The sequence below is a fragment of the Gymnodraco acuticeps genome, unplaced genomic scaffold (genome assembly GCF_902827175.1).
Source record: "Gymnodraco acuticeps unplaced genomic scaffold, fGymAcu1.1, whole genome shotgun sequence".
In the NCBI taxonomy this organism is placed as follows: Eukaryota; Metazoa; Chordata; class Actinopteri; order Perciformes; family Bathydraconidae; genus Gymnodraco; species Gymnodraco acuticeps.
In genome coordinates, this window is record NW_022990884.1 from 120,414 (window position 1) to 147,821 (window position 27,408).

The window sequence follows — 27,408 nt, forward strand, 5'->3', positions numbered from 1 at the left end:
TCTGGTAGCACTGGTGGGAAAAAGCCAGAGGATCTCCCAAACTTGTGGGGATGTTTTGTCAGAGGGCAGATAGTACGTGTACCAAATGTCGAGAAAATGCATCCAAATGTACTTGAGATATTAAACAAAAAAGCGAAATGTAAAGTCAATGTAAGCACTGGACAAAAACGATGAATGCAATATTTGTTGAGGAAATATCCGTCTGAACTGAAGTGGTGGGAGCAAACATTTCCACTCACTGTTTGCTGTATATACTAAGGTGTGTTCAAGGTATGTATCCTTTAATATTTTGTGTTGCAGGAGACCGCAATGAAGAGGTTTCCTCTCCTCGGACACCATGCACCTGCAGGGATTGTTCTGGAAAAAAGAGCCGAACACGGTCATATCTGCTGAACAGAAACGCCTGAAATCATTCAACTTCCAAAACCCTCACGAGGTAACATAGATCTCTGACACTGTTTTAATGACATTAAGTAAATATCTGCAATCGAGTTATAGTGATGCAAAAGAGTCCAAGAGTCCTAATTAAAAGCATTTAAGCGTACAATAATTCACACTTTTCAACTAAATGTCACTCACATTAATGCATTATCCACATACAACCTACACTTTGAAATGTAAGCTTTAGCCCTTCATGCTACAAACATTTATAAGACAGTATCATACTAACCATACAATAAATGACAAAGTGTAAAAATGACTGACACCACAACCATTTTCTTCTCCTCCCAGACTCCAGTAGAAATACATGTACCGTGGACAGAGTGCAACAAAAGTGATCCTCAGCAGACAGTGAAAGCGGGTAACAAAAAAACAAAAGATAGAAGCAAAAAGCAGACTGTTAAACGTTGGTGGGATTGGATTGTAAAACCACAAATACTCTTTTCATTTAGGATTGCAGCTTTAACATTTATCTTGTCCAGAAGATGGAAGCTAACAAGTTGTTCCTGTGTGGAACCGATGGGAAGGGAACGGCATGCTGTGATATGGTGAGGTTCTGCAGGGAGTATGGTCCTGAGACGGGAAGTGACATCACTATGTACGTGATACGCTAAGGGGCGGGACATCTCTAAGCGGGAGAGGACTCTTTAAAGTAGAGACAACTACGTACTGATATACACCTGAACATCAGCAGGAGAGGACTCTTTAAAGTAGAGACACTACATGCTGATATACACCTGAACATCAGCATGGAGAGGACTCTTTAAAGTAGAGACCTACATACTGATATACACCTGAACATCAGCAGGAGAGAAACTCTTTAAAGTAGAGACACTACATACTGATATACAACCTGAACATCAGCAGGAGAGGACTCTTTAAAGTAGAGACACTACATACTGATATACACCTGAACATCAAGCAGGAGAGGACTCTTTAAAGTAGAGATACTGATATACACCTGACATCAGCAGGAGAGGACTCTTTAAAGTAGAGACACTAACATACTGATATACACCTGAACATCAGCAGGAGAGGACTCTTTAAAGTAGAGATACTGATATACACCTGAACATCAGCAGGAGAGGACTCTTTAAAGTAGAGACCTACATACTGATATACACCTGAACATCAGCAGGAGAGGACTCTTTAAGTAGAGACACTACATATACTGATATACACCTGAACATCAGCAGGAGAGGACTCTTTAAAGTAGAGAGACACTACATACTGATATACACCTGAACATCAGCAGGAGAGGACTCTTTAAAGTGGAGACACTACATACTGATATACACCTGAACATCAGCAGGAGAGGACTCTTTAAAAGTAGAGACACTACATACTGATATACACCTGAACATCAGCAGGAGAGGACTCTTTAAAGTAGAGACACTACATACTGATATACACCTGAACATCAGCAGGAGAGGACTCTTTAAAGTAGAGACACTACATACTGATATACACCTGAACATCAGCAGGAGAGGACTCTTTAAAGTAGAGACACTACATACTGATATACACCTGAACATCAGCAGGAGAGGACTCTTTAAAGTAGAGACACTACATACTGATATACACCTGAACATCAGCAGGAGAGGACTCTTTAAAGTAGAGACACTACATACTGATATACACCTGAACATCAGCAGGAGAGGACTCTTTAAAGTAGAGACACTACATACTGATATACACCTGAACATCAGCAGGAGAGGACTCTTTAAAGTAGAGACACTACATACTGATATACACCTGAACATCAGCAGGAGAGGACTCTTTAAAGTAGAGACACTACATACTGATATACACCTGAACATCAGCAGGAGAGGACTCTTTAAAGTAGAGACACTACATACTGATATACACCTGAACATCAGCAGGAGAGGACTCTTTAAAGTAGAGACACTACATACTGAAATACACCTGAACATCAGCATATGTTGTTGTTGACTCTCTGATAACACAGATATTTGTAGTGTGATTTATCCTCATTCCATACACTAAAAGCTGGTTGATTTAATATGTCCACACAGTCAGTCGTTAAGCACATTAAACATAAACATGCATTGTGTGAAAGATTCAGCTTCAGGCGGCCATCGCTGGGAGAGCTTCACTTCTCATGTGTCACTTCTTCTTCTGTGTTTGTCTCAACGAAAAAGTAAATTAACTTCTGCTTTTATTTACCTGTGAGATGCACCAGCTTGTGTTCATTTGGTAGACTAAATCTCTAATAACATCTGTTTCGCACAATGTTTTCTGTCTGTTTTCCTGTAGGACTTATCAGAGAATACCCCCAGGTGCATGTCCTCTGCAAAGATCCAGAACATAAAAAAGAGTATCCAGGGTTTCATCATAAAGGAAGGAGAACCAGCCGCTCTCGTGGGTGAGTTTCCGTACACAAAGTGTCTGCTTTCTGATTTCCTAAACTGTATTTAGTTTATTTATGCATATTTGGTACTTCTAGTTAAGTTCGATATTGAATGCATGTCTTTCAAGTAAATCCACACTGGGATATTGCTTCTTTTAAGTAATACTTAAATATCTTAATTCTTCTTTCACCACTGATACAGATATAAGATGCGATATGATACGAGTACAAATATTAAGACACATGGAAAACAAACATCACATAGCATCACAATTATCCTTTTTAATATTCACTCTACATTCCCTTTTTGTCAGAGGACAGATAGTATGTTTACCAAATCTCGAGAAAATGCATCTAAATGTACTTGAGATATTAAACAAAAAAGCAAAATGTAAAGTCGATGTTGGCACTGGAGGAAAACGGTGAACGTGAAACAATTAATGCAATATTTGTTGAGAAATATCTGTCTGTGCCGAAGTGGTGCAACACTTCCACCCACTGTGTAATGTATAAGATGTGTTCAATGAAAGTTCGACCTTTGCACACCCATTGTTTATCCTCCAATAGTTTTTATTGTAGAGGTGCAATGAAAGGTCTCCACTCCTCGGACACCATGTTATCTTAACACTTATTTCACCACTGATAACGATACGATACGAGGACAAATATTAAGGACACGATACAAGGAAAACAAACATCACGATGATACTTTTTAATATTGACTCTACACTCCCTCTGTCTTCACACTCCTATTCAATCTTCTAAGAGACATGTCATTTAAAAAGGGCATTCTGATGCAAACCAAAAGCCCCTCGATGGTGTTGTGATATCTTTCTAAACATAACACCTTGTGTGTTTGCAGAATCAGCAGACAGTAACCTCTACGTCACATACTCTGGATCTAAAGGTGATGTTGGCATCCACAAGTTTGGGTGGAACAGTGTTGGGACCCACGATGCACGATAGAGGTAAATGCCTCGAGATGTTGGGTTAATTAAATGATGTTAACCCAGATTATTAGACTCATATTGACTTTCCGTCTTCAGAGCAGCACTATGTGGGTTTGGTGCCCAGCAGACGGAGAGATGACCCCCTTCAGGGCAAAGTGTTCGGCTTCTATAAGGAGAAAAACAAAGATCCAGACCTGTACAGTAATATGTGGATCCCCTTTGTGACCCGAGTGTGCATGGTAAGACCTGCAGGACTAAATAATAAGGATTGCATATTTAATTTGTAATGTTTGAAGCTAGATTTCAAGAATAGAAACAATCTTTTTAGAAGCAGATATGTGCACAAAATAGCTTGGGTTGAAATTGAAGCCATAAAGAGTGTTGAGATCAGTGGTCGTGATTTTTTTCAATCTTTTTAAAAATAACTTGTAAAGACCTAATTTCCTGTGAAACTACAGTTTAGATACCTCAAAATATACCCTCGTAAAAATGCCTGTACAAACTGAATTCGGTGAAGGATTTTCTCCTAATACAGTACGCTAGAATTGCAATAAAAAAAAAAAACAACCTCTGGTCAGTCAGAGGACATTTGTGTGTACTTCTGCCCCCTTGAAATAACCTGTTGAGATCTTTTTTCCAGTCAAACTATATTTTAATATTGTTATGTTTTCTTCTTGTTCTGTTAAGCACTTTGGGCTGCTTTGTGCATGAAAGGTGCTATACAAATAACGTTTATTATTATATTCATTATAGGGCTGCACGATATTGGAAAAAACTGACAATTGCGATATTCTTTCTTCCTCTGCGATATGAAAAAATACAGGAATTGAAGAAAAGACCGTTTATTTTTTTCTCGCAAACCATCCTTTCTTGAACTTTAATGCGTTACAATTGGTATTTTTCTAACTATTTAACCGGATGAAGGATTTCAGTCACGGACGTCTGGATCTTAAGTTATCAGAGCAACAAGCTGAGCTAGCTCGGTTAGCAGCGCCGAACTGCCCTGGAGAAAACACATGATACTACTTTATTCAGTGTTTGACCTTTCATCACCGGGTCCGTTTGCTTTGGAGATTTGATTTGATGGTGGTTTGCGGTCACTCACTCAAGAAACCCTGACATGAGAGCCGCGCAAGTTTTCCTTTTGTAGCAAGCAGCAAAATAATTGTAACATGACGTCTTTGAGTTCATTTGCCTACTTAATATCGCACGTCGTAAAACAAATTTGAACATTTGAAAATGCGATGTGAATATTGCCACGACACGATATATCGTGCAGCCCTAATTCATTATATATGCTCCAAATTATTCATTGCATGTGAATTTTGATCGAGTAATCAATGCATTTTCTTCCAGGGAGATCGTGGCGGTCCGAAGAACTTTCTGCTGTTCAGTTGGACGTCCCAGATGAACGCTCGGCTGTTCTGCGGAGAGCCTGAGAGCCGAAGACATTTCTCTGAGCTGGTGGATGTAGCTACTGTGGAGAAAGAGCAGTGGGAGGACACCAGAGTCTATGCACTCTTCAGAAATGAATGGTAGGAACCCGTTATCATGCATTCAAGTGAGGGATAAGGCAAGGCAAGTTATTTATATCGCACCTTTCAACACAAGGCAATTCAAAGTGCTTTACAAAAATGAAAGACGGTAAGAAACATTTGATCAAATGGCATTTAAAAACACTAATTTAAAAGCAAAGATGATAAAACATGAATATCAAAGGAACATGAATTTAAGTTACAGAGCAGTGTGAGAAACACACATCTGAAATGTTCAGCTCTGACTCTCAATCATTGCTCACTTTTTAGCAGAAATAGTTTTCTATGACCTCACTTCCTTTCTACTTTCTTTTTTAAACTTGTCCTTTATTTATTTCATGCTAAACGAACGCCCCTTTGGAACATTCTAATCTGACCCCATGGTACCTTTTAGATTTCACCAAAACTATTCCTCTTTTTTAAATGCACATTAGTTAAGTTTACCTTGTCTCTATATTCATTTTTAAAGGATTTAGTTGATTTTAAGTCGATCGTATTGCTTACGCTAAGAAAAAATGGTTCACACCAACGGCTGTTCACATTTTCTTTACCATTAACCAGTTTTTAAACACAAACCAGAGCCCATAGCCTTGTTCCTGATAGTGTTTCCTTCCTGTCTGTCTTCTTCTGCTGTTCCTCCAAGTGATTCCTTAGCAATCAGAATAAAGTATTCAACTCAATATGCACAAAAGCTACAGCGTAGTTTTGGCCATGGAAATCTGAAGTCCCAGGCTTCTCCCAACAATTCAATGCACAAACGATATACCTAAGACTTATCGTAAAAATACTGCAATAAGTAATATAACTAAAACAGTGCAAGGGACACAATGGTTAAATGCAGATATATGTCAACGATATACATGTAAAATGGGGTAAGATAAAACAAAGCAAGTGTATATACTTAGGTAACCTTTGCACGATTCGAACCAAATGTGTTTTTTCCTGACATACAATCCATATTTGACTCATGACTACATTTCCACAATCATCAGATTTAAGTCGGCCACAATGCTGAGAGGTGAAAAGCCAGCATGACTTTGCGGCTACAGCAACGTAACTTTAAATGACGGCAGCACTGATCGATGTTTTCTGTTAACATTTTCTTTAGCATTAACCAGTCTTTAAATGCTGCCAGAGCCCAGACCTTGGTCCTGTTAGTGTTTACTTCCTGTCTGTCTTCTTCTGTTGATTTATCCGTCGTCCAGCTCTCTGTCCTCTAACCTCTTTCCTTCTCTTCACCCGCTTTTTCTTTTCTTTACTGAGGACAGTTTAGCCATCATGGATCCAACGTTTCCTGCTCTCCAATTAATATAAAAGCGAATTTTCAAAAATAATTCCCTGGTGTTTTTCTGATGGAGGAAAAGTAATGTTTGGTGTCCAAAGACGACGTTTAGTATACAGGACTTCTTTCTGCGGATTGATATGACTGCACAAAGTCTGTTCTGCTTAGCAACGGTCTGTTAATGAAAATTAATAACCTCTGGAATGTTTAAATTGACCAATCAGAATCGCGTATTCAAATAAGCTGTGTCATAAGAAAGGATATTGTATAGTAAAATGCAGAAATAGGTAAAATATATTCATGTAAAGCAGAGTAAGATTCAATACAAGTAGAATATAAAATGAAATACTAAGAACAGTTTATATGGACTCGAGTCACCTTGCATGATCCTAACCAAATGTGTTTGTTCCTGAAATATAATCCCCATTTGACTCATGACTACACGTCCAGCATCATCAGATTAAAGTCAGCCACAGTGGTGAGAGCATGACTTTGCTGTGGTGTATTTTATTAAAACTACAGAGTCATTGCTTATGTCAGCTCATTTAACCAAAAGTAAACAACCACACTGGTGTGAACTTCTTTCTGTGGATTGATGTCAGTAACACTTTGATCTCATGGTGGTCCATGAGATCAAAGTTTTACTGACATATGCACAAAAGAGTTTCTTGGTTAGTTCCTTTTTCCTAATCGTGGTTTCTGTATGCTCATCTGTCTCACAACTTTTAACTGACCTTCCACAGTTCCCTGTTGCTGCAGATGTGTGTGTGTGAATCAGCTGATGTGTGTGTGTGTGTGTCTGCAGGGGGATGAGTGCGGTGTGTGTCTACACCATAAAAGACATTGAACGCATCTTCACAAACGTCCACAATTTAAAGGCAAAGTCCCTCAACCCGGCAGGTCCAGAGCGGTATGTGTCAACAACAACTGAAATAATAACTTTAAGATATAGTTCCCGGTATCATTATAGCTGCAAGCTTTCAAACTATGTGCATGAATACAGACACAAAGTAGAAGATTTATTTATGAGTAAAGAACATGATAATTCTATGTCTGCACTTCTTGGATCATTTTGACTTTTTATCTTTTCAAATCAGAACCATGCATATGTTAAAAATATCTTTACATTTAAAAAAAATGCATAATCATTGTTCTCTTTTTGTTGTTATTTTAAAACCACTATGTGTAGAAATCACCCACTTCTTACAGTGGCTGCATCAAACAGCAATGCACTAACATCATCTCATCCTTGGTGTTAATGAACTGTATGCATTTAATTTGAGCCTAATTTGTTTGTAGCCATTCAATTAATTGTAAAATATCTAAGGTACAATTTTAAAAGGGTTTTTATTTAGAAGTCAACGAAAACATTTACCCATTAGACAATATGACGGTGACACTGTGTAACTGAATCTCCAGCATTTAAAGAAACAATCAGGACTTTTAAATCTTCGGTTATTAATCACTACAATTGAAGAGGCAGTTTTTGTCTTCTTCTGAAATCTAGAAACAAAATCCTACTTTACTTAAAAAAACGGCCACATTTTGCATCAGAAAGCTAGCGAGGCATACCAACAGTAGGTGAACCGTCATTAAACATGTGCCGTAACATCATATTTCCCCTTCAGTGTGTCCAGGACAGCAGCGCGATTCACATGGACGTCCTGAGCAAGATCAAGGAGAACTCGGAGATGGAGGAATGGGTTCGGCCCGTCAATAACTCCGGTCCGATTCTCTTTAATCATCACAACTACACACACATCTACGTTGACGACTCTCAGAACAACAGGAGCGATAAACACACCGTGCTCTACCTCTCTCTACGTGAGTAATGTACATCTAAGATAACATAAGATGGGCCTTTATTTTAATTTGTTACATGTATTGTATTTTAAACATCGGAAAAACATACAGTCACATTCAGGGAGAACTCTCAGATTGAAATGAAATAGGACCAAATAAAGTAAAGGAATGAGAATAAGCAAAAAAACTTGAAATAATATATAAAAAAAATAAATAACTAATACACATATTAGGGCTGAACGATTAATCGATTTTAAATCGAAATCGCGATTTGAAATGATGCGATTATCAAATCAAAGCCTGCGATTTTTTCTTTTTTCTTCTTGTGTGTCAGTCATCCACACCAATCAGAAGTGCTGTGCTCCCCACGACCAGCCATTGTTAACCAATCAGAAGTGCTGTGCTCCACATGTACCAGCCATTGTTAACCAATCAGATGTGCTGTGCTCCACATGTACCAGCCATTGTTAACCAATCAGAAGTGCTGTGCTCCACATGTACCAGCCATTGTTAACCAATCAGAAGTGCTGTGCTCCACATGTACCAGCCATTGTTAACCAATCAGAAGTGCTGTGCTCCACATGTACCAGCCATTGTTAACCAATCAGAAGTGCTGTGCTCCACATGTACCAGCCATTGTTAACCAATCAGAAGTGGCCCATGATAGAAGGTGATAGACAGATTGATCCAATCACCTGCCAAGTATTTTTGAAAGTGCCTGCCCTTTCCAAATGGCTTCCAATGGAGCTTTCCTACTGTAGATGGTTTGGTGAAACATCTGAGTCAGGTTAGTAATGCTCCATCACAATGTTTCTATCACGGGGTGAATCTGAAACTGAAGCTTGACTTTAAAGCAACCCAACGGAAGTTTCATGTACTTTCACTCGTAGCTCGGGCTGCGGGGGTGCTAGAGACGGGAGCACGTTGATACGACCTTCCTAGCCGGAGTTATGGCCGCATTTTACAATAACTTCCGTTCGGGTCGCTTAAAAACAAATATCGCAAATCGATCGCAATAACTGTCAGAAAATCGCAATTCCATTTATTCCCCAAATCGTGCAGCCCTAACACACACACACACACACACACACACACACACACACACACACACCACACACACACACACACACACACACACACACCACACACACACACACACACACACACACACACACACACACACACACACACACACACACACCATAGTAAAATAGGTAATATATCTTAATATGTACAACAATTAAAAAGACAAGTATAAAAGCATGAATCATTTCTATATTAAAGATAGTTATTATTTAGGCAGCGTTAGTATTATTCCTTATTCTTGATCAGTGTTTGACATTGATCAATTTCCACTAGATCACTCTCCAGGAAAAGTGTCCCCTATTTCCTTAAATGTATTTACTCTCCCTTTTACCACATAGGTTAATTATTCCAAAGCGAGACAGGATGCCGGATGGACTTTTATTGATCCTCGTAGGGAAATGCAGGCGTTAAAGCAGCAACAGAATGACCGAGTACACATGACAATACACACCGGTTGTTCCTAAAATAGCTGCTATACTGGAAGAAAAAAGCATTTAAACAACCTTTGTTTTACATTTCAACTAACAAGAAGACTTGGCAGCTGTTACAAAGACGAATTACTATAACTAGAGTCAGAACAAGACTGAACAAGACTCAGTTTAGAGACTGATAACCTGTAGTTGAACCAGGAAGAGATGTACAAGGAGTACATTTAATACCCAAACAACAGATTGGATATCCTGCCTCTCCAGATGCAGGGACTTTCAGAAAGACCTGCAGGGCTTTGGATGAAACGTCTGTAAAATAAACTCTTTCAGATGCCACTGGATCCCGTAAGAGAGGTCGTTCGTGTTATGTGTGTTGGAGTTTTATTGTTATTTCGCACAAGATGTGATGAGAGCAACACGGGGAATCTCATGAGCAGTTTCTATTGCACTTCCTTAAATAACATAATATGTGAATCATTGACTTTGGCCTTGTTTTACTCCTGAAAAACAAGATGAAGACATGTGAGACTTACATTCAAAACAATAACACAGGAGGTAAAGACATGCCTGCAGTATACATAATAAAGAAAGACTCATCCTTACTTTCTTCCCGTTAAGTAGGTTAACACAGTACAGTAGGCCTCAGGCAAGGCCGGATTAGTACCTCCAGGGGCCCCTGGGCACTGAGCGCTCATGGGCCCCCCCAACCCACGTACCAACAAGTAACACCACGCCTACCCAATCCTACCAACATGACCAATATTTAGAATTTTCAGTCAATCTGGCATGTCAAATCGCACACCTATTTGTCAAAAGCAGGGACGCAGGGACGCAGCGACATAATTCAACCAAAGTAGGTCTAGCCTTTTGCCCTTTCTGTCAAAAATGAGTGAGGGTGCGGCTGTGATTCGGCCAGATATCTGAATTCCGCCGCATAGTAATAAAGTTGAGCGCATACATAGTGAGACCTACAGAGACGGTTTAGAAAATATATTAATTTGACCCTATAGAAAAGCTGTGTTATTTATGGTGAAGAGTGAATGTAATTTAAAACAATGTATGATGAGTGAGGTTGTGCCCGAAAAAGAAAAAAAAAAACTGAGGACCCTCTTTGCTCAAGGGCCCCTGGGCACTTGCCCAGGTTGCCCATATGGTTAATCCGGCATTGGCCTCAGGTCATAATTGCCGACCCCCCAGGCACACTTACAGAGACCTAAGTTCACGTGGATTAATTGATAGTGTTTGCAGCTTTTGGTTGATCTGGTTTAGTGGATCAGGCGTCGAATGAATACGCTGAGAGAATATAGATAGATGAAATAAATGGTAATAGAAATCTCAAAACACATTTAGATCGTAATCCTAACGCTGGGAATGATTTGATCTTTACGTCAAGGTAAACCGGTAGCCAATGTGGAGTCTAAAACTAAGTTAGATTCCTTTTCTTAAGTGTCTCGTCCTTTAAAGTTGGATAACAGAGAGAAAAGGAGGTTTGAAATCACAATCTGACAACCTTTTCTGCCATCTCTTACATCTTTTGGACACCGATAGGGACCCAAACTGTAAATTGTTGTGACCTTATCTCTTTGAGAGTCAAGGTTAGGTGCTTTTTGTCCCACAATCTCACCTTTTTGAAAGCGCTGTTGTGACTTTAAGAGCCCTAAACATGACACATCTCTGGGGTAACATGATTTCTTACTAACGGTGCGATGGCGTCTTGCCACCTAGGATTCATTTGCAGGGTTTGGTCGATCTGGTTTGGTGTCAAATGAATACCCTGAGAGCAAATAGGTAGATGAAAGAGATGGCTGTGGCTCTATTACTCATCCTCTATTGGCCAATTCAGAGTAAACCATCATATCCTGCAGCTGTTCTCTCTCTTACTGGTACACATTTCCTCCGACCACTGCACGGCTTTCAATGGAGGAGTAATCGGGATGTGGGTAAACAGGAGTGGGTGGTTTGTCTTTTATGGGTGTGTTTCACATGTTTGGATATTTAATCATCGTTCCTGTTTTTCTAACAGATAAGGGAGACATTCATAAGGTGGTGCAGAAGGAAACTGAGACCTTCGTCATCGCTGAGTATCAACCTTTCCACCACAGACACCGTGTCCTCACCTTCCTCCTCCACCCCCCCACTGTGAGTAACTTGATAAGAAACAAAGTGGGAATGGTTATAGTGAGTCACAAAAAGGATAACATAATATAGAGGTCAAATCAGGTCAAATTTATGATGAAAAGTTCTTTTATTTTTACATTTTCCTGGATAAGCAATGGATATGCAATACAAGTCTTTATTATAACGGATTTCTTTACATCAATTATTACTTGAATGAGTCACATGTCATTGTTAAATGTGATCTAGCAGAGACTATTTGCTTATTGGGTACTATTTGTGTATTTCCTGTATTACTCTTTAAACCCCAATCATTTCCGAGGTCAACACAAAGAGGAATAAATGGTTGAACATGTGAATATAATATAAAAGCTAAAGAAGAAAAAAAAAATACGCCTTGTCTTTATCTTAATACCCAATAAGATAGAAATAATATTATTAGATTAGATATGGCCAATTCTGCATCATTAATACCTTTTTACTTCTGGTATTTTGATGCTAATACCCAATGCACTTTTACTAAAGTACGTTATGAATGCAGGGCTTAAAAAAAAGAAAATTGAAAGTATTTTTACACTGTTATTGCTTCTTAATACCTCTTTCAGTCCGGACACTTTCTAATGACTTTGTCTTCTTCTTTGTTACAATAACCCCCCCTCCCCCCCTCCCCCCTGTACTGTGTGTGTTATAGATGAAGCTGTATTTGACCTCCAGGACTGAACTGGTGCAGCTGGATGTGGGAAACTGTGCCCAGTACGGAGACAGATGTAGAGATTGTGTCCTCTCCAGAGACCCCTACTGCGGCTGGAACGGCTCCCACTGCACCCCCCACACTCAGTAAGACCCCCATCGTTATACACCTATGGACGTTTAAAGGTCTCCTATTATACTGTGTTTCATCAATACATCACAGGTCTCAGATATATACAGAGCCTGTCTCTGATTGGCTGAAACACCAAATAGATCATTGCAGCATTACCCATAATCCCCTCTGTTTCAGCCCTGTTTCCAAAGTGCTGATTCTCTGTTACTTTAGATGAAAATAAGGAGCCCCTCCCCACGCCCCTCTGAGAGATATTTGGTTAAAAAGAACTCAATGGTGCTCTAGGAGGAGATTCAGGTGATAAGGTGGGGGGGGGGGGTTACCTTGGTTGGTGATAGGCTAATGGTTACACAAGACAAAACATCGTTATGACATCATACAGGGTTCCCGCAGGGTCTTAAAAAGTCTTACATTTGATAATCAGAATTTAAGGCCTTAAAAAGTCTTAAATATGATAAACATTTTTAGAAAGGTCTTAAATATGATGGGATTTGAAAGGTACCTCTGTGTTGCGATCACGTCTAACTGTGTTTTGGGGAAAATGTCCGGGCTGCAAAGTAACCAGTACGGTAAGAGCCTTTCCGTTCCCCCCCAACAAATTATATTGAATTAAATCAACATGGAACCAGTAATCACTAACTTTGCATCTCCCCGGCCCCTTATCAGAGAACAGCTAGCTAGTAACCTAGCAACCAAACTTCAGCTAGCGAGAGCACGCTCGTGAACTGTTGCGCCGGTGTTATCCATGCCCGCTGAGATATGCATGCACCTCACAGGAGCGCGCACAGCGTAAAGCAAAAAGTCCCAGACATTTCAGTGATCATTACGGTTTGGAAACACTATCGTTTCCTTTTTGGAGGGCATGCATAACACGGCATAACGTCGGAGCCTTGCTGCGGGGAAACTTTTGCGCTGTTCCGAGTTTGACTGCTTTCAGATTTTTCCGTCATTGTTAAAAAAAATCCGTCAGACTGAAAATATTCGGTTAACACGACCACTGCCTCCGGGCGACGTTTGGGTGGGTCTACGTCAACCCTAAAAGTGGAGGTGTTGTCACACATACACACTGTAGAAGCAAACACAGTAGTGGTGGCTTAAAGCCCACCTCTGCTCCGCGCCGTCCTTTAGATGAGCCTGGTCAGATTTAATAAAAGAAGGAGTTCAAAACACCGGCATAAAAGTTATAACAATAATCTGATTTTAATACAGTAAAAAACACAATACGAAATACAGAGTGCCCTGTAACAGAGCACTCCGGGCTCCCCGCTCCACTGCCGTGCGATACAGATATCGGGACCAGCCAGTCAGAAACAGGGAGCATTTTTCATGTCTACACAACAGTATATATGGACATATTTGGGGCGGAGAGTCACTTCTTATCTTCCACCGGACTCCACTCCTTTAATTTCCCAAGGAAGGTTTCACACAAACTATTCTTTCCCAAACAATCAAACATTGTACACAGATATATTGGTGCTTGGGATTATATTGGCCCCAGAAAGAACCTTGAAAAAGAACGTGTGTGTGTGTGTGTGTGTGTGTGTGTGTGTGTGTGTGTGTGTGTGTGTGTGTGTGTGTGTGTGTGTGTGTGTGTGTGGTGTGTGTGTGTGTGTGTGTGTGTGTGTGTGTGTGTGTGTGTGTGTGTGTGTGTGTGTGTGTGTGTTGTGTGTGTGTGTGTGTGTGTGTGTGTGTGTGTGTGTGTGTGTGTGTGTGTGTGTGTGTGTGTGTGTTGTGTGTGTGTGTGTGTGTGTGTGTGTGTGTGTGTGTGTGTGTGTGTGTGTGTGTGTGTGTGTGTGTGTGTGTGTGTGTGGGTATCTGGCTCATGGAGTGTAGGTAAGAAGGTTTATAGGATTACTTTAAAACAGTCCCAAATAAGACATGTTCACTTCAATACAGTTCAAGATAATACCTGTTTACTTTAATACAGTTTAGAACAATATCTGTTTGCTTTAACACATACACACACACACATACACACACACACACACACACACACACACACACACACACACACACACACACACACACTGCGGTTAGGCAGTTATTTTTCTGGATGTTAACAATAGTAAAACGTAAGGTGTGTATCCGCTATAATTGACGAAGCGCTCCAAAATGTACTGGAATGTTTCTAAGTCCATGATTCACCTGAAACAAAGCCTCAGGAATGTCGGAGAAGTAGTTTTTCAACAATCCTGCTTACAGATGAACAAACAAAAAAGGTCACCTCCTTACCAGAAGCAGTGATGGTGCAACAGGTTCATCCAGAGTGCAATAACTGACTGCACCCACCTTTGCGTCATCACTTCCCATAATGAGCACCTCTGATCAGAGTAAAGTTGTTCATGATGGTTAAACTAGTCATAACTCGACCTTCCACTATAGTAAAAAGAGAATTGTGTATATTTTAAATGGTCCAAGCAAGATGATATTAAAGAGTCTTTTTAGGCCATTGTCACCAATCAGTAAATGACAGTTCAAATGATGCTATATTATTTCTACTCAAAAAGACATTGCATTTATGTGATTTCTTACGTACTGCCATCATTTTAATTTCTGAGGTCTCTTAACACTACTGGGTCAATTCTGCAACCAAACTGGTTCAACACAGGATGTTTTACCAGAACCAATGTTAATTAGAAGGTGTAGTGTGTTTTAGTAAAGCCTTACACACATTGCAGCTAATCAGCAGAGCTCAGCGTCACATGGTGTTATTGTTCTGAACAGACACTCAAAACCCGTAACGTTGGAATTTTTCTTTCACAAAAAAGTACCTAATTTTGACGGGGAGTAAATGTTATCAATAAATAAAATATGTAATGGAATTTTTTTTGCAGAACTTTATATCTATCAGGAAATAGAAGTGAACTCATCTCTTGAGGTTGTACACATTTTGCGTGTAGTTTATCAACCATCTGATCATGTGAAATGATAAAAGGGTTGTGTCCAAACAAGAAAACGCCGTTCTGATAACTTTTAATTAGGGCTGTCAGTCGATTAAAATATTTAATCGCGATTAATCGCACATTTTTGATCTGTTCTAAATGTACCTTAGAGGAAAGTTTTTAATACTCTTATCAACATATGAGTGGACAAATATGCTTTATGCTAATGTTTATTATCATTTGAACAATGACAAATATTCTCATGAATATTAAACGCATTACAAATATTACAAATATTCGCCTCAATTCAACCTGGAACCTCTCATTCAATAATACAATTGGTGTGTGTGTGTGTGTGTGTGTGTGTGTGTGGTGTGTGTGTGTGTGTGTGTGTGTGTGTGTGTGTGTGTGGTGTGTGTGTGTGTGTGTGTGTGTGTGTGTGTGTGTGTGTGTGTGTGTGGGTGTGTGTGTGTGTGTGTGTGTGTGTGTGTGTGTGATGTGTGTGTGGTGTGTGTGTGTGTGTGTGTGTGTGTGTGGTGATGTGTGGTGTGTGTGTGTGTGTGTGTGTGTGTGTGTGTGTGTGTGTGTGTGTGTGTGTGTGTGTGTGTGTGTGTGGTGTGTGTGTGTGGTGTGTGTGTGTGTGTGTGTGTGTGTGTGTGTGTGTGTGTGTGTGTGTGTGTGTGTGTGTGTGATGTGTGTGTGTGTGTGTGTGTGTGTGTGTGTGTGTGTGTGTGTGTGTGTGTGTGTGTGTGTGTGATGGATCGTTGGAGCTATGTGCAACTCAAGGCATATGCTCGAACGGGAGCTGCGTGGACGCTGCAATCATGTTGTGCACTATCCGTGCTGAGTGTGCTGACTTTTCGTACAATGTCCCACTGTCTGGCTTCCTGCAGAAAGTCAAGTGCTCGGCGCAGTTGTGGCGAAATGTCGCTCCTCTGTTTTAATTTAAACAGCTCCATATCCGTTAGCGCAGCTAGCTAGCACCAGATGCTAACAACAACAATGCACGTAAGGTCTCTCTCTCGCTTGGACCACACATACACACACCCTCCCGGTCCTCCCAACAGCCAGTCGGTGCCTGCCGGTGAGCGTGGAAGTGTGGTCTGCCACAAGCGGGCGGCAGGAGCGGGGCTGTCAGCATCAGCTTGTAGATGGTATTTTAAACTTGATGCGCTCTGAAACTACGGGGCGGCCGAGGAAAAAAAATACACATGCGTTAATCGCGTTAAAATAATTAGTGGCGTTAATTTTTTTTTGCGTTAACGCGTTATTTCACGCGTTAACTTGACAGCCCTACTAATATAACACGTATAAGGGACATAGAAGAGTAGAGACACTACATACTGATATACACCTGAACATCAGCAGGAGAGGACTCTTTAAAGTAGAGACACTACATACTGATATACACCTGAACATCAGCAGGAGAGGACTCTTTAAAGTAGAGACACTACATACTGATATACACCTGAACATCAGCAGGAGAGGACTCTTTAAAGTAGACACACTACATGCTGATGTACACCTGAACATCAGCAGGAGAGGACTCTTTAAAGTAGAGACACTACATACTGATATACACCTGACCATCAGCAGGAGAGGACTCTTTAAAGTAGAGATTCTACATACTGATATACACCTGAACATCAGCAGGAGAGGACTCTTTAAAGTAGAGACACTACATACTGATATACACCTGAACATCAGCAGGAGAGGACTCTTTAAAGTAGACACACTACATACTGATATACACCTGAACATCAGCAGGAGAGGACTCTTTAAAGTAGAGACACTACATACTGATATACACCTGAACATCAGCAGGAGAGGACTCTTTAAAGTAGAGACACTACATACTGATATACACCTGAACATCAGCAGGAGAGGACTCTTTAAAGTAGACACACTACATGCTGATGTACACCTGAACATCAGCAGGAGAGGACTCTTTAAAGTAGAGACACTACATACTGATATACACCTGAACATCAGCAGGAGAGGACTCTTTAAAGTAGAGATTCTACATACTGATATACACCTGAACATCAGCAGGAGAGGACTCTTTAAAGTAGAGACACTACATACTGATATACACCTGAACATCAGCAGGAGAGGACTCTTTAAAGTAGAGACACTACATACTGATATACACCTGAACATCAGCAGGAGAGGACTCTTTAAAGTAGAGACACTACATACTGATATACACCTGAACATCAGCAGGAGAGGACTCTTTAAAGTAGAGACACTACATACTGATATACACCTGAACATCAGCAGGAGAGGACTCTTTAAAGTATAGACACTACATATACACCTGAACATCAGCAGGAGAGGACTCTTTAAAGTAGAGACACTACATATACACCTGAACATCAGCAGGAGAGGACTCTTTAAAGTAGAGACACTACATACTGATATGAATCTGGAAATTAACATAACCTCTAAACTAAGTGATATTATTTTTACATTCTTACTTTAACATATGCAGCAACATGATAACAGACTTCAAATGAACCTTATCTGTAAACCTGACTTTTTTTGCCAAAAGGAGTTTTTGTTAATGCAAAAGCATCAAATGAGATTTCTCAGTAATCCTTGTGCGTGTGTGTTTAAACTTTGATACTACACACACACACACACACACACACACACACACACACACACACACACACACACACACACACACACACACACACACACACCACACACCCATCAAACCCTCACATACTCATATTTCCACACGTTCACACATCTGCTTCCTGTGATGTGGTTAATGACTTTGAGCAATTCAACAACAAGTTTCATAAACATACTTTCTCCATGTGCCGAAATGATAGTGTTTGAAATGATAGTGAACGTTTGCCCACTTGTAGGAAGTCTGACGGAGAATGGAAGCTCGGTTAGGAGTAGTGTGAAGCCGCTCTGAGTAGAAGTGTCTCACTGCATCTATAGTGTTGCACTGCAAAAAGACCCCTTTAAGCCCCCCCACCTACTTTGCAGAAGTTGATGCAAGAGAAGACCACTGTTACCTGATTTCTTATAAACTGATGAGGAGTTGGCGGCTGTGGTGCAGTGGATAGTGCCTTGGTTTTCGGATCAGGGGGTCACAATCCCACTGCAGTCAGCATGTCGTTGTGTCCCTGAGACACTTCACCCCAAATTGCTCCTGTGGGGATTGCCCACAGTATTGAGTACAAAGTCGCTTTGGATAAAAGCGTCTAACAAGTAACATGTAATGTAATATAATGAGTTGAAATTAAGCAATATTCTTTTTAGGTTAGACCAGAAAGTAGAACAACACAGAAATCAATTCAACAGGTAATAAAAGCACGCAGTAATCTCAAATCAAATCAAATCAAGTTTTATTTATATAGCACATTTATAAACGATTTTTGGTCGAGCCAAAGTGCTGTACATAAAATAAAAATAGCCTACAGTAGAGACACTTTACAGCAAATACAACAACACAGATTGTTCAGAATATCAGTATGAGAAAAACGACACCCTCTGTCCTTAGACCCTCTGTCCTTAGACCCTCTGTCCTTAGACCCTCACATCGTACAAGGAAAAACTTCCGAAGAAAACCCACAGTTTAAAGGGAAACATGGGAGAAACCTCAGGGAGAGCAACAGAGGAGGGATCCCTCTCCCAGGACGGACAGACGTGCAATAGATGCCGCGTGTAAATCGAAGAGATAATACATTTTACAGCATATAGACCGAATGTTAGGAAATGCATGTGTCTGTAATAAGAAGATGAATCCACGAGGATGTCAGCTACAATCCTGTGGAAGCCATCAGGGAAGCAGCATGACGAGACCCAAGGCAGGACCGCAGAGACAGGTTCAGCCACGACCCGAAGTCCACGACTTAATCCAGAACTCGGGATAGAGGATCCAGGACACAGGACCAGGCCCGCCTTAACCTGCCATCAGGCCCTGGGGCTGATAGGTTTTGTAGGCCCCCTATTTAAACAACAAATCAAAGTCATTTATAGCCTCGGCAGGCTCTGTGATCGCACTTCTCCACTCTGCTCTACGCGCGCCTGGTCCCCTCCTCCAGATGAGTGACGTATCGGGCCTCCCTCTTGTATTTGTCCGGTTGCCGTTGGCTCCCCTCCACGTAGCAAGTCCTCGTCGTCCTCTCCATCTCCTCCAACAGATAATGTCCCTCCTGTCTGTTTTTCCTCTCCCGCTACTCCAGCTACTCCATCGCTATCAGAACCAGACGGCCTACTTGGTTCCGAGGCCCCGCAGCCGACACCGCTACTGCTCGGTACAGAACTCATCTGTCCTTCCTCCTCATCCTGGCCTGCAGGTTTAAAATAACCTGTAAGCTTCAGCATTTTTTGTAATAGCTGCTTGTCTCGAAACTCCTTTTCCCTCAACAATTTCCTTTCCCGAGCGCCACTCTCAAACTTTTTCTTCTCAAACTTTTTCTCCTAAACAACCTTCATCTGTCACTCAATCACTCGCAATTTGAACAAGTCACATGTGAAAGATATTCTCATTCTGATTGGCTGTTAAGTGGTGCCCACTGACTGTTTCAGAGTCATCATGTTTGAGAAAAATCTCTGGAATCCATAGATCTGATTGATTAGCAAATTATTAGCAAATGATCAAAATACTACGGAGGGAAGATATTTTCGTTTGGATTACTGGTCTGGGGGGAGCTCGCGAGTGTGTGTGTTTGTGTATTTTTGCATTTGTGTGTATTGTGTTTGTTTCCCGGGGAAAACACTCACGAGAAACACAGGCTGTTGTTATGCCTGCTGTGACGTCAAGTTACTCCATTCTCCGCTTGTAATTATGCCGTTACAAGCTTCAAAGTTGTATTTATCATCTGAATTTGCCGAAACAAGTTTAATATTCTGAAAGCCAAGACTTTGTTTATTTGAAACCAGATGAAAACAAACTGTAACGGACCCTGCCGTGTTATCTATGATTACTATACACGCCTTACATTCATAATGTCAGCCGGAGGGAGGGGGAGTGCGTGGCGACTGAGAGCTGTCATCTTGCCTTTACAAGCTTCAAAAATGTATTTATCGTGTGATTTTGGAAATAAAAGTTTCATATTCTGAAAGCCAAGACTTTGTTTATTTAAAACATCCGAAATAAAAAAACTTTTTTTTTTTTAATTAAAATGTTTTTTTAAACTTTTTTATTGGCTCATGATAGGCCCCTGGGCTTCAGCCCAGGTCAGCCCGTGCATTAAGGCGGCCCTGCACAGGACTACAGCAAGAAGATCAGCCTCGACTCCGGATCCCGGCGTAGATATAGATACAAAACAAGAAAAAAGATTTGGCTGGGTTATTCGGAACAAGAGAATACACAGACACAGACAGAGAGGGAATCTGTACTGGATCAAAAGAGAAACGGGTTCAGAGCTCATTTTCTATAACCTATTCTGATTGGTGCTTTTATATTTTTAATGGTTTATTGTTGCCAGTAAAGTCTTGTATGATATTAGGGCTGTTCAAATTGTGTTAATCCATTGTAACCAGGTTGTGTACTATCTAGTCAAATACTCTGCATTCATTTATTTTTAATAAGCCATCCTTTTTCCCTCACAGAGACATGCTTCAGGACGTGAGCCGAGCAGATCACAACATCTGTGTCTCTCCAGGGACGGTTGAGCACTCTCAAACAGGTACGGAGATATTTGCACTGCAATCTGGTTTTAAATCAATAGGTGTGTCAGCAGAGAAATGTAAATGTTGTACTGAAAAACAAGAAGTTGCTGTGATGGGAAATGAGGACACAGATAAAAACACGTGTGCTAACATGTGACTGCAATGTCAGCTTGACGTGTAATAAAGTGGTTAATTAAAGTCACACAACACATGGTCAAACAGGTTCGTTATGAATATCGGGAAGTCTTATTTAATTTAGGAAGTTATTTATAGCTTTATCAAAACTACATTAGTGTCGCATAGTTGTGAAAGTCCATACATGCCAACCTTTCCAAATCCAAAAGAGGTAGGTTGTGCAAATGTGCACGCCCTGTAAGGGAAACTTCTGTGTAGCAATGCAGTGGGAGTCACCGACTCAGGAAGGAGACACGGGAAGAGCAGGAGCTCTGATGTCAAACACTGATGGTTTATTTGGAGCTTCGGCCGGAGAATTCACATCACAAGTGCAAGAGCCAGAGGTTCTGACTTCACGGTAGAGTTGCCACGTCAATTCTGGAGCGCCTCTCTCTCGTTAGCCCATTTAACTGGTTTCGCAGAGAGTAATCAACATATTTGAGAGGATAGCCTAAATAGTTGGGAACACTGAGTTACTTGCGTCTGACACTTATGGCCTCGAAGATTTCACACCTTGGAGTCCACAAACACAGAGAAGGAAGCGTCCCAGTGTACCCACAACAATAAACCATCTGTGACCTAGAGTTACCCGGTCATAGAATGGGAACAACAACATTATGGCTGAAGCAGCCTATCTCCTAAAGGAGATAACAGACGTCAGGGTTGGTCATGCACGTCATATCTAGGAGTCTACGACATTATTTCCCTAACACGCCCAAATTAGGTAATCAGAAGAAATGGAACCCCAGTAATTACATGTATAAACCATGTATTTAACATATATATGCATTCTTCAGAAAAAGTGGTAGTTAAACATTGACATCAACGACATGTCTGGTCTGTAAAAAGTAAAAGAGTGGGAGATAAATATCCAAAGTCTCCACATGTTATCATATTTTTATTGTGTTTCTGGTCCTCTTTCAGTTGAGACAGTGTAGATGGAGGATGTGTCAGGATGTAGAACTCTTGTGTGAACATTGGATAAAGCCAGGTTCCTGGAAAAGGATGGAAACTGCTAGTCGCTAAGCTAAAAGGCTACTGGATTTATATTTAACACACAGGAATGAGAGCGGGTTTGATCTGTTATCTACCACTCTGCAAAAAGTGGTTTTCTGCAACTTTACATCAGTGGATAGTCTGCATGTATTTCTACAAAACAAAGGAGGAAACTTTTGACTCTTTTTTCATTTGATATCCTGGCATTAAGGCTGTAGTGTAGGCCGACTAACCAATACTATTTCCTTTACTTTTGTCCCTGCCTTCTGGCAAGTTCTATATTTGTAAGGAGTTTCCGAGACAAGTCTGTGCACTCGGATGTGAATATAACACACATCTGCAGCTCTGCCTTGACTCTGTCATCACGCACAGGAACACAGTAGTCCTGTATTAGGATAACATAGATCTTTCTGTAGAAAGGATCATACAGTAATATACAAATGCTTTGCGCATGTAATAACTGCCTTTAGTCAAAGTATACAGAGCTTTACATATGTCCCTGCCTGATAAGCTTAGTGGGTGCAGGAAGGGAGTCAAATGTGTGTTTCGGAGAGGTGTGTGTGCTCCTATAATATCATACAATTTGACAAGTGTGTGTGCCTGCATAAATACTATATTTTAATTTTAGACACTGAGAGAAAATCAATCACCTTCTCTCAACACATGCATATGTATCACCAAATGAATAGTATGATGCTCAAACCCAATTAATTTAAGCTCGCCTAGTATTTCTTCTAAAGATACTCATACTACTCTTATACATACTTTAGCCTAATTTCTCTCTGCAGCTTGTCTCTAAATTAGAAATGAAAGTAGATTTACAGTTGTTCTCTTCTGCCGCTGCATCACGTCTTTCAGGCTTATTAAATGTTGCTGTGTTTGTGTAAAGTCAAACAGAGCCTAAGGCTTTAATACATATAACATAAAAAACAGATGACAAGTAGTCGAAAAATAATAGATATTGACACATACCAATAACAAAATAGGCTAATTTTAATCAGAAGTTAAATCATTAGAGCGACACATTTGTTTCGTTTAAATACAAATCACCAATTAATAGGGATAGACAACAGGTGTGAAATGATCGCAGGCAGTCCTGCCTCCTCTGGCAAGCTGGGTGTGATCACCCTAATCACAGAGCCCAGTGCTGCATCCTGGAGAAGGATTTAAATAGTTGCTGTGTGCGTAGTCTGGGAGACTGAAGCGTGTCGACGGGAGGCATTTTCTACAAAGTCAGGACAGGCAGCCGGTTTTTCATCTGAATAAAATGACCCAGTCAGCAAAGAGACTTCAGTGAACTGCTAAATAAAGAGTCTAAAAAGAAAATCTGTGTCATTGGAGTGGAATCCTGTTCATCAAAGTCCAGTAGATGCCTCGGGTCCCTTCTCAAGTGGGGAAGCTGCACCAAAATCAGAGGAAACTTGACAGTTTGTGTGGCTGATACTAATGGCGCATTTCCACTACAGCGCAGAGCTCGCTTTAACGGCCCCTACACACGGCGGCGTGCGTTGCCGCTTCAACGCTTCTGCCCATTCACTTTGAATGGGGTGACGTCACGATTCGCCGAACTGCATTGTGGGAGCAAAGCGTAGCTTCTCTCGCGGTGCTCGCTGCAAAAGTCGAGCAATGTTCTACTTTGCCGCCTCGACGGAGGCGTCAGCCAATCAAATCCCGTTTATGCAAATCTGCCAGTACAAGCGCTAGCCAATCAAACCGCGTGTATGCTGGGATAGCCAGTCCGCAGTTCATTTCCTCATATGCCAAAAAATGGAGGACAAAATAATCGTAGCGGTAGGGAATCACCCGGTGCTTTATGATCAGTCCCTGTTCACCTACCGGGATACAAACCGGAGGAGGCATGGAGGGAGGTGGCAGAGACAGTGGGTGAAACTGGTAGGTTTTCGCCTGTTTGGGGAGTTTATATCCAGTGTACTTCGTTTGAATGGACAGCTAGCAGGCATAGACAGTATTTAGCCAGCATGGAATGTTGCGTAAAATAGCACCATAGGCATTAATGTCATAAATGTTCATCATATAAAGTGTGACATGTAAAACCTTTTATGCAATTGACAGGAGAGATTCATGTGATTGGTTGTTGGTCGCGTTGCTCGCGTAAACTCCCCAAGCTCAAGACACGCCCACCGCCAAGCGGCAACGCACGCCGCCGTGTGTAGGGGCCGTAACAGTACGTCCACACAGCAGCTTTAAACAAATCTTCCAACGCTTCTCTGCCCATTGACTTTGAATGGGGATGACGTCACTTTGCCTCGCTTTTCGCCGAACTGCATTGTGGGGGAGCGAAGCGAAGATTTCCAGGATTTTCAGGATTCAAAAGTTGAGCAATGTTCAACTTTTGAAGCTGAGCTGGAAGCGTCAGCCAATCACATCCCGTTTATGCAAATCTGACAGTAGAAGCGCTAGCCAATCAAACCACGTGTAAGCAGGGAGAACCAGACGAGAAATTACGGTAGCAAATCACCCGGTTCTTTACGACCAGAACTATTAACGGGATACAAACCGGAGGAACCAGGCATGGAGGGAGGTGGCAGAGACAGTGGGTGAAACTGGTAGGTTTTCGCCTGTTTGGGGAGTTTTTATATATATATATTGCTCGCATAAAATCCCCGGGGTTTTTTGCTTTGTATGTCGGGGGCGGGAGATTCATGTGATTGGTTGTTGGTCGCGTTGCTCGCAAAAAATCCCCAAGCATTCAGACACGCCCAGCTCCAAGATTTTCAAGATTTTTGAAAAGCTGCTGTGTGGACGTACCGTTGTGTGCCGTGCCGTGCCCCGCCCGTTTTTGGTTGGGTTTCCACTATTGGGTACTATTTCACAGTTTTCCTGGCCCCATAAAATCGAGGTTCTTTCCGGGCCAACAACCAGGCTGAGTCGGGCTGAGTATGCTAAACTAGAGAGAGAATCGCTGGCAAGGGGGCTACAACTACAACAAGATGAACATATTTGACCGTGATTTAATTGTAATACACGTTTCAAAATGATGCCGAAGTAACATCATACTGATACCGGTTAGTAAAAACCATGAATTAATGCTTTGACAAGTCTGCAGACAGACGGCAGGCGAAACACCTTTTTATAATGCGTGTTTTCTGAATGGAGCTTGGCTAAGCTAACGTTATAATAATAATAATAATAATTCCTTACATTTATTATAGCGCTTTTCCAGATGCTCAAAGCGCTTTACAAACACACATTACACATATCATACATGCAATGGTCATGTACTGTGGACAATACCCACAGGAGCAAGTTCAGGTGAAGTGTCTTGCCCAAGGACACACCGGCTTTACAGACGCAGCAGCGGCGGGTTTCACCCCTTGATCTGATGATCATTGCACAGCGCACTGCCCCACACCGTCCATCTTCACGCCTCGAAGTCATCGAGGCGCTTTTACAAGTACACATTAGTATCATACATGTACTGTGGACAATACCCACAGGAGCAAATCCGGGTGAAGTGTCTTGCCCTAGGACACAACGGCCTGACGCAGTGGCGGCAGGAGCAGGTTTCGAACTGGAGTTCCCCAGCACCCCCCTTGATCTGATGATCAGATGCACAGACCACTGCGCCACCCGTCCCACCATTAAACCCCCTCGTCCTTAGCCATTTTAAAACCCCCCCTTTTACACTTCTTTGCCCTCCAGAAATGTAAATCCTTAACATATGTCTCTGTTAAACACATACAAGACTAAAAATACAATGTAACGGTGTAAAAGGCAATCGGAGTATAAGATGATATGTTTTAAATTATTGTATGTGTTCTCTTCTCAGTGAGTAAATATCTACCTGCAAGAGACGATGTGACGAAAAGCATCAAGCTCCCTCTGAACTCCAAATACTTCCTGCAGTGCCCAGTTTCATCTCATCAGGCCAGATACACCTGGATCCACCTGGAGAGAAACACCTCCTGGAGCCTGGAGGATTCTCCGGGCCTCCTGCTGATCCCCAGGATGAGTCCGGAGCAGGAGGGCAGGTACAGGTGTGTGTCGGAGGAGAGGGGGTACACCCGATTGCTGGCTGACTACACACTGCAGCTGGAGAGCAGAGCGGGGGTCAAAACATCAACATCTCTGCTGCTGGGGCTCTGTGTGACCGCCGCGCTGATCCAGAGTCTGTCCTGTTAGTCCTCAGATATTATACTGGAGTAGCAATACAGCCCTGTATTCAAAACCTTAGAAAACAGGTATTAGCTTCGAAGAATACCAAAAAGTACATTACATTTTATTGGATTATAATTACTGATTTGTTACATTTCAATGTTTCTCTGGGTAAAAGTGGGGTTCATTTCACATTATCCACTGCTAATGTAGATCTCCAAACCCTCAGATATTCGACCGGAGTAGCAATACAACAGAGTTAAGGTCCTGCATTCAAAACCTTGAAAAAAAGGTATTAGATAAAAAAAAAAAGACTTGAGTAACAAAAATAAATTAATGCAAAATGGTTAATTGCAGAATCATATATATTTTATTGGATTAGAATTACTCATTTGTTGTCTGACCGCCGCTCTGATCCAGAGTCTGTCCTGATAGAGCTCAGATATTATACTTCAGTAGCAATACTACAGAGTTATAACAGAAAAAGCAGTGGAGTAAAAAGTGAAAGTATTGTAGAAGAACCTCAAATGTGTACTTGAGTACACAACTGATCCTGAGTGATACGAATGCAAAGGCAATAAACGACACTTGAAGTTGCGGAAGATACGTAACCCCAAATTGCTCTGTGTGTGTGTGTGTGTGATGTGTGTGTGTGTGTGTGTGTGTGTGTGTTGTGTGTGTGTGTGTGTTGTGTGTGTGTGTGTGTGTGTGGGTGTGTGTGTGTGTGTGTGTGGTGTGTGTGTGGGTTGTGTGTGTGTGTGTGTGTGTG

At 41.3% G+C, this 27,408-nt stretch overlaps 1 pseudogene; it reads left to right on the forward strand.

The window, feature by feature from the left end:
* Nucleotides 1-337: 337 nt before the first annotated feature.
* Nucleotides 338-27,315, forward strand: LOC117557583 (annotated as a pseudogene).
* The last annotated feature ends 93 nt before the right edge of the window (nt 27,316-27,408 follow it).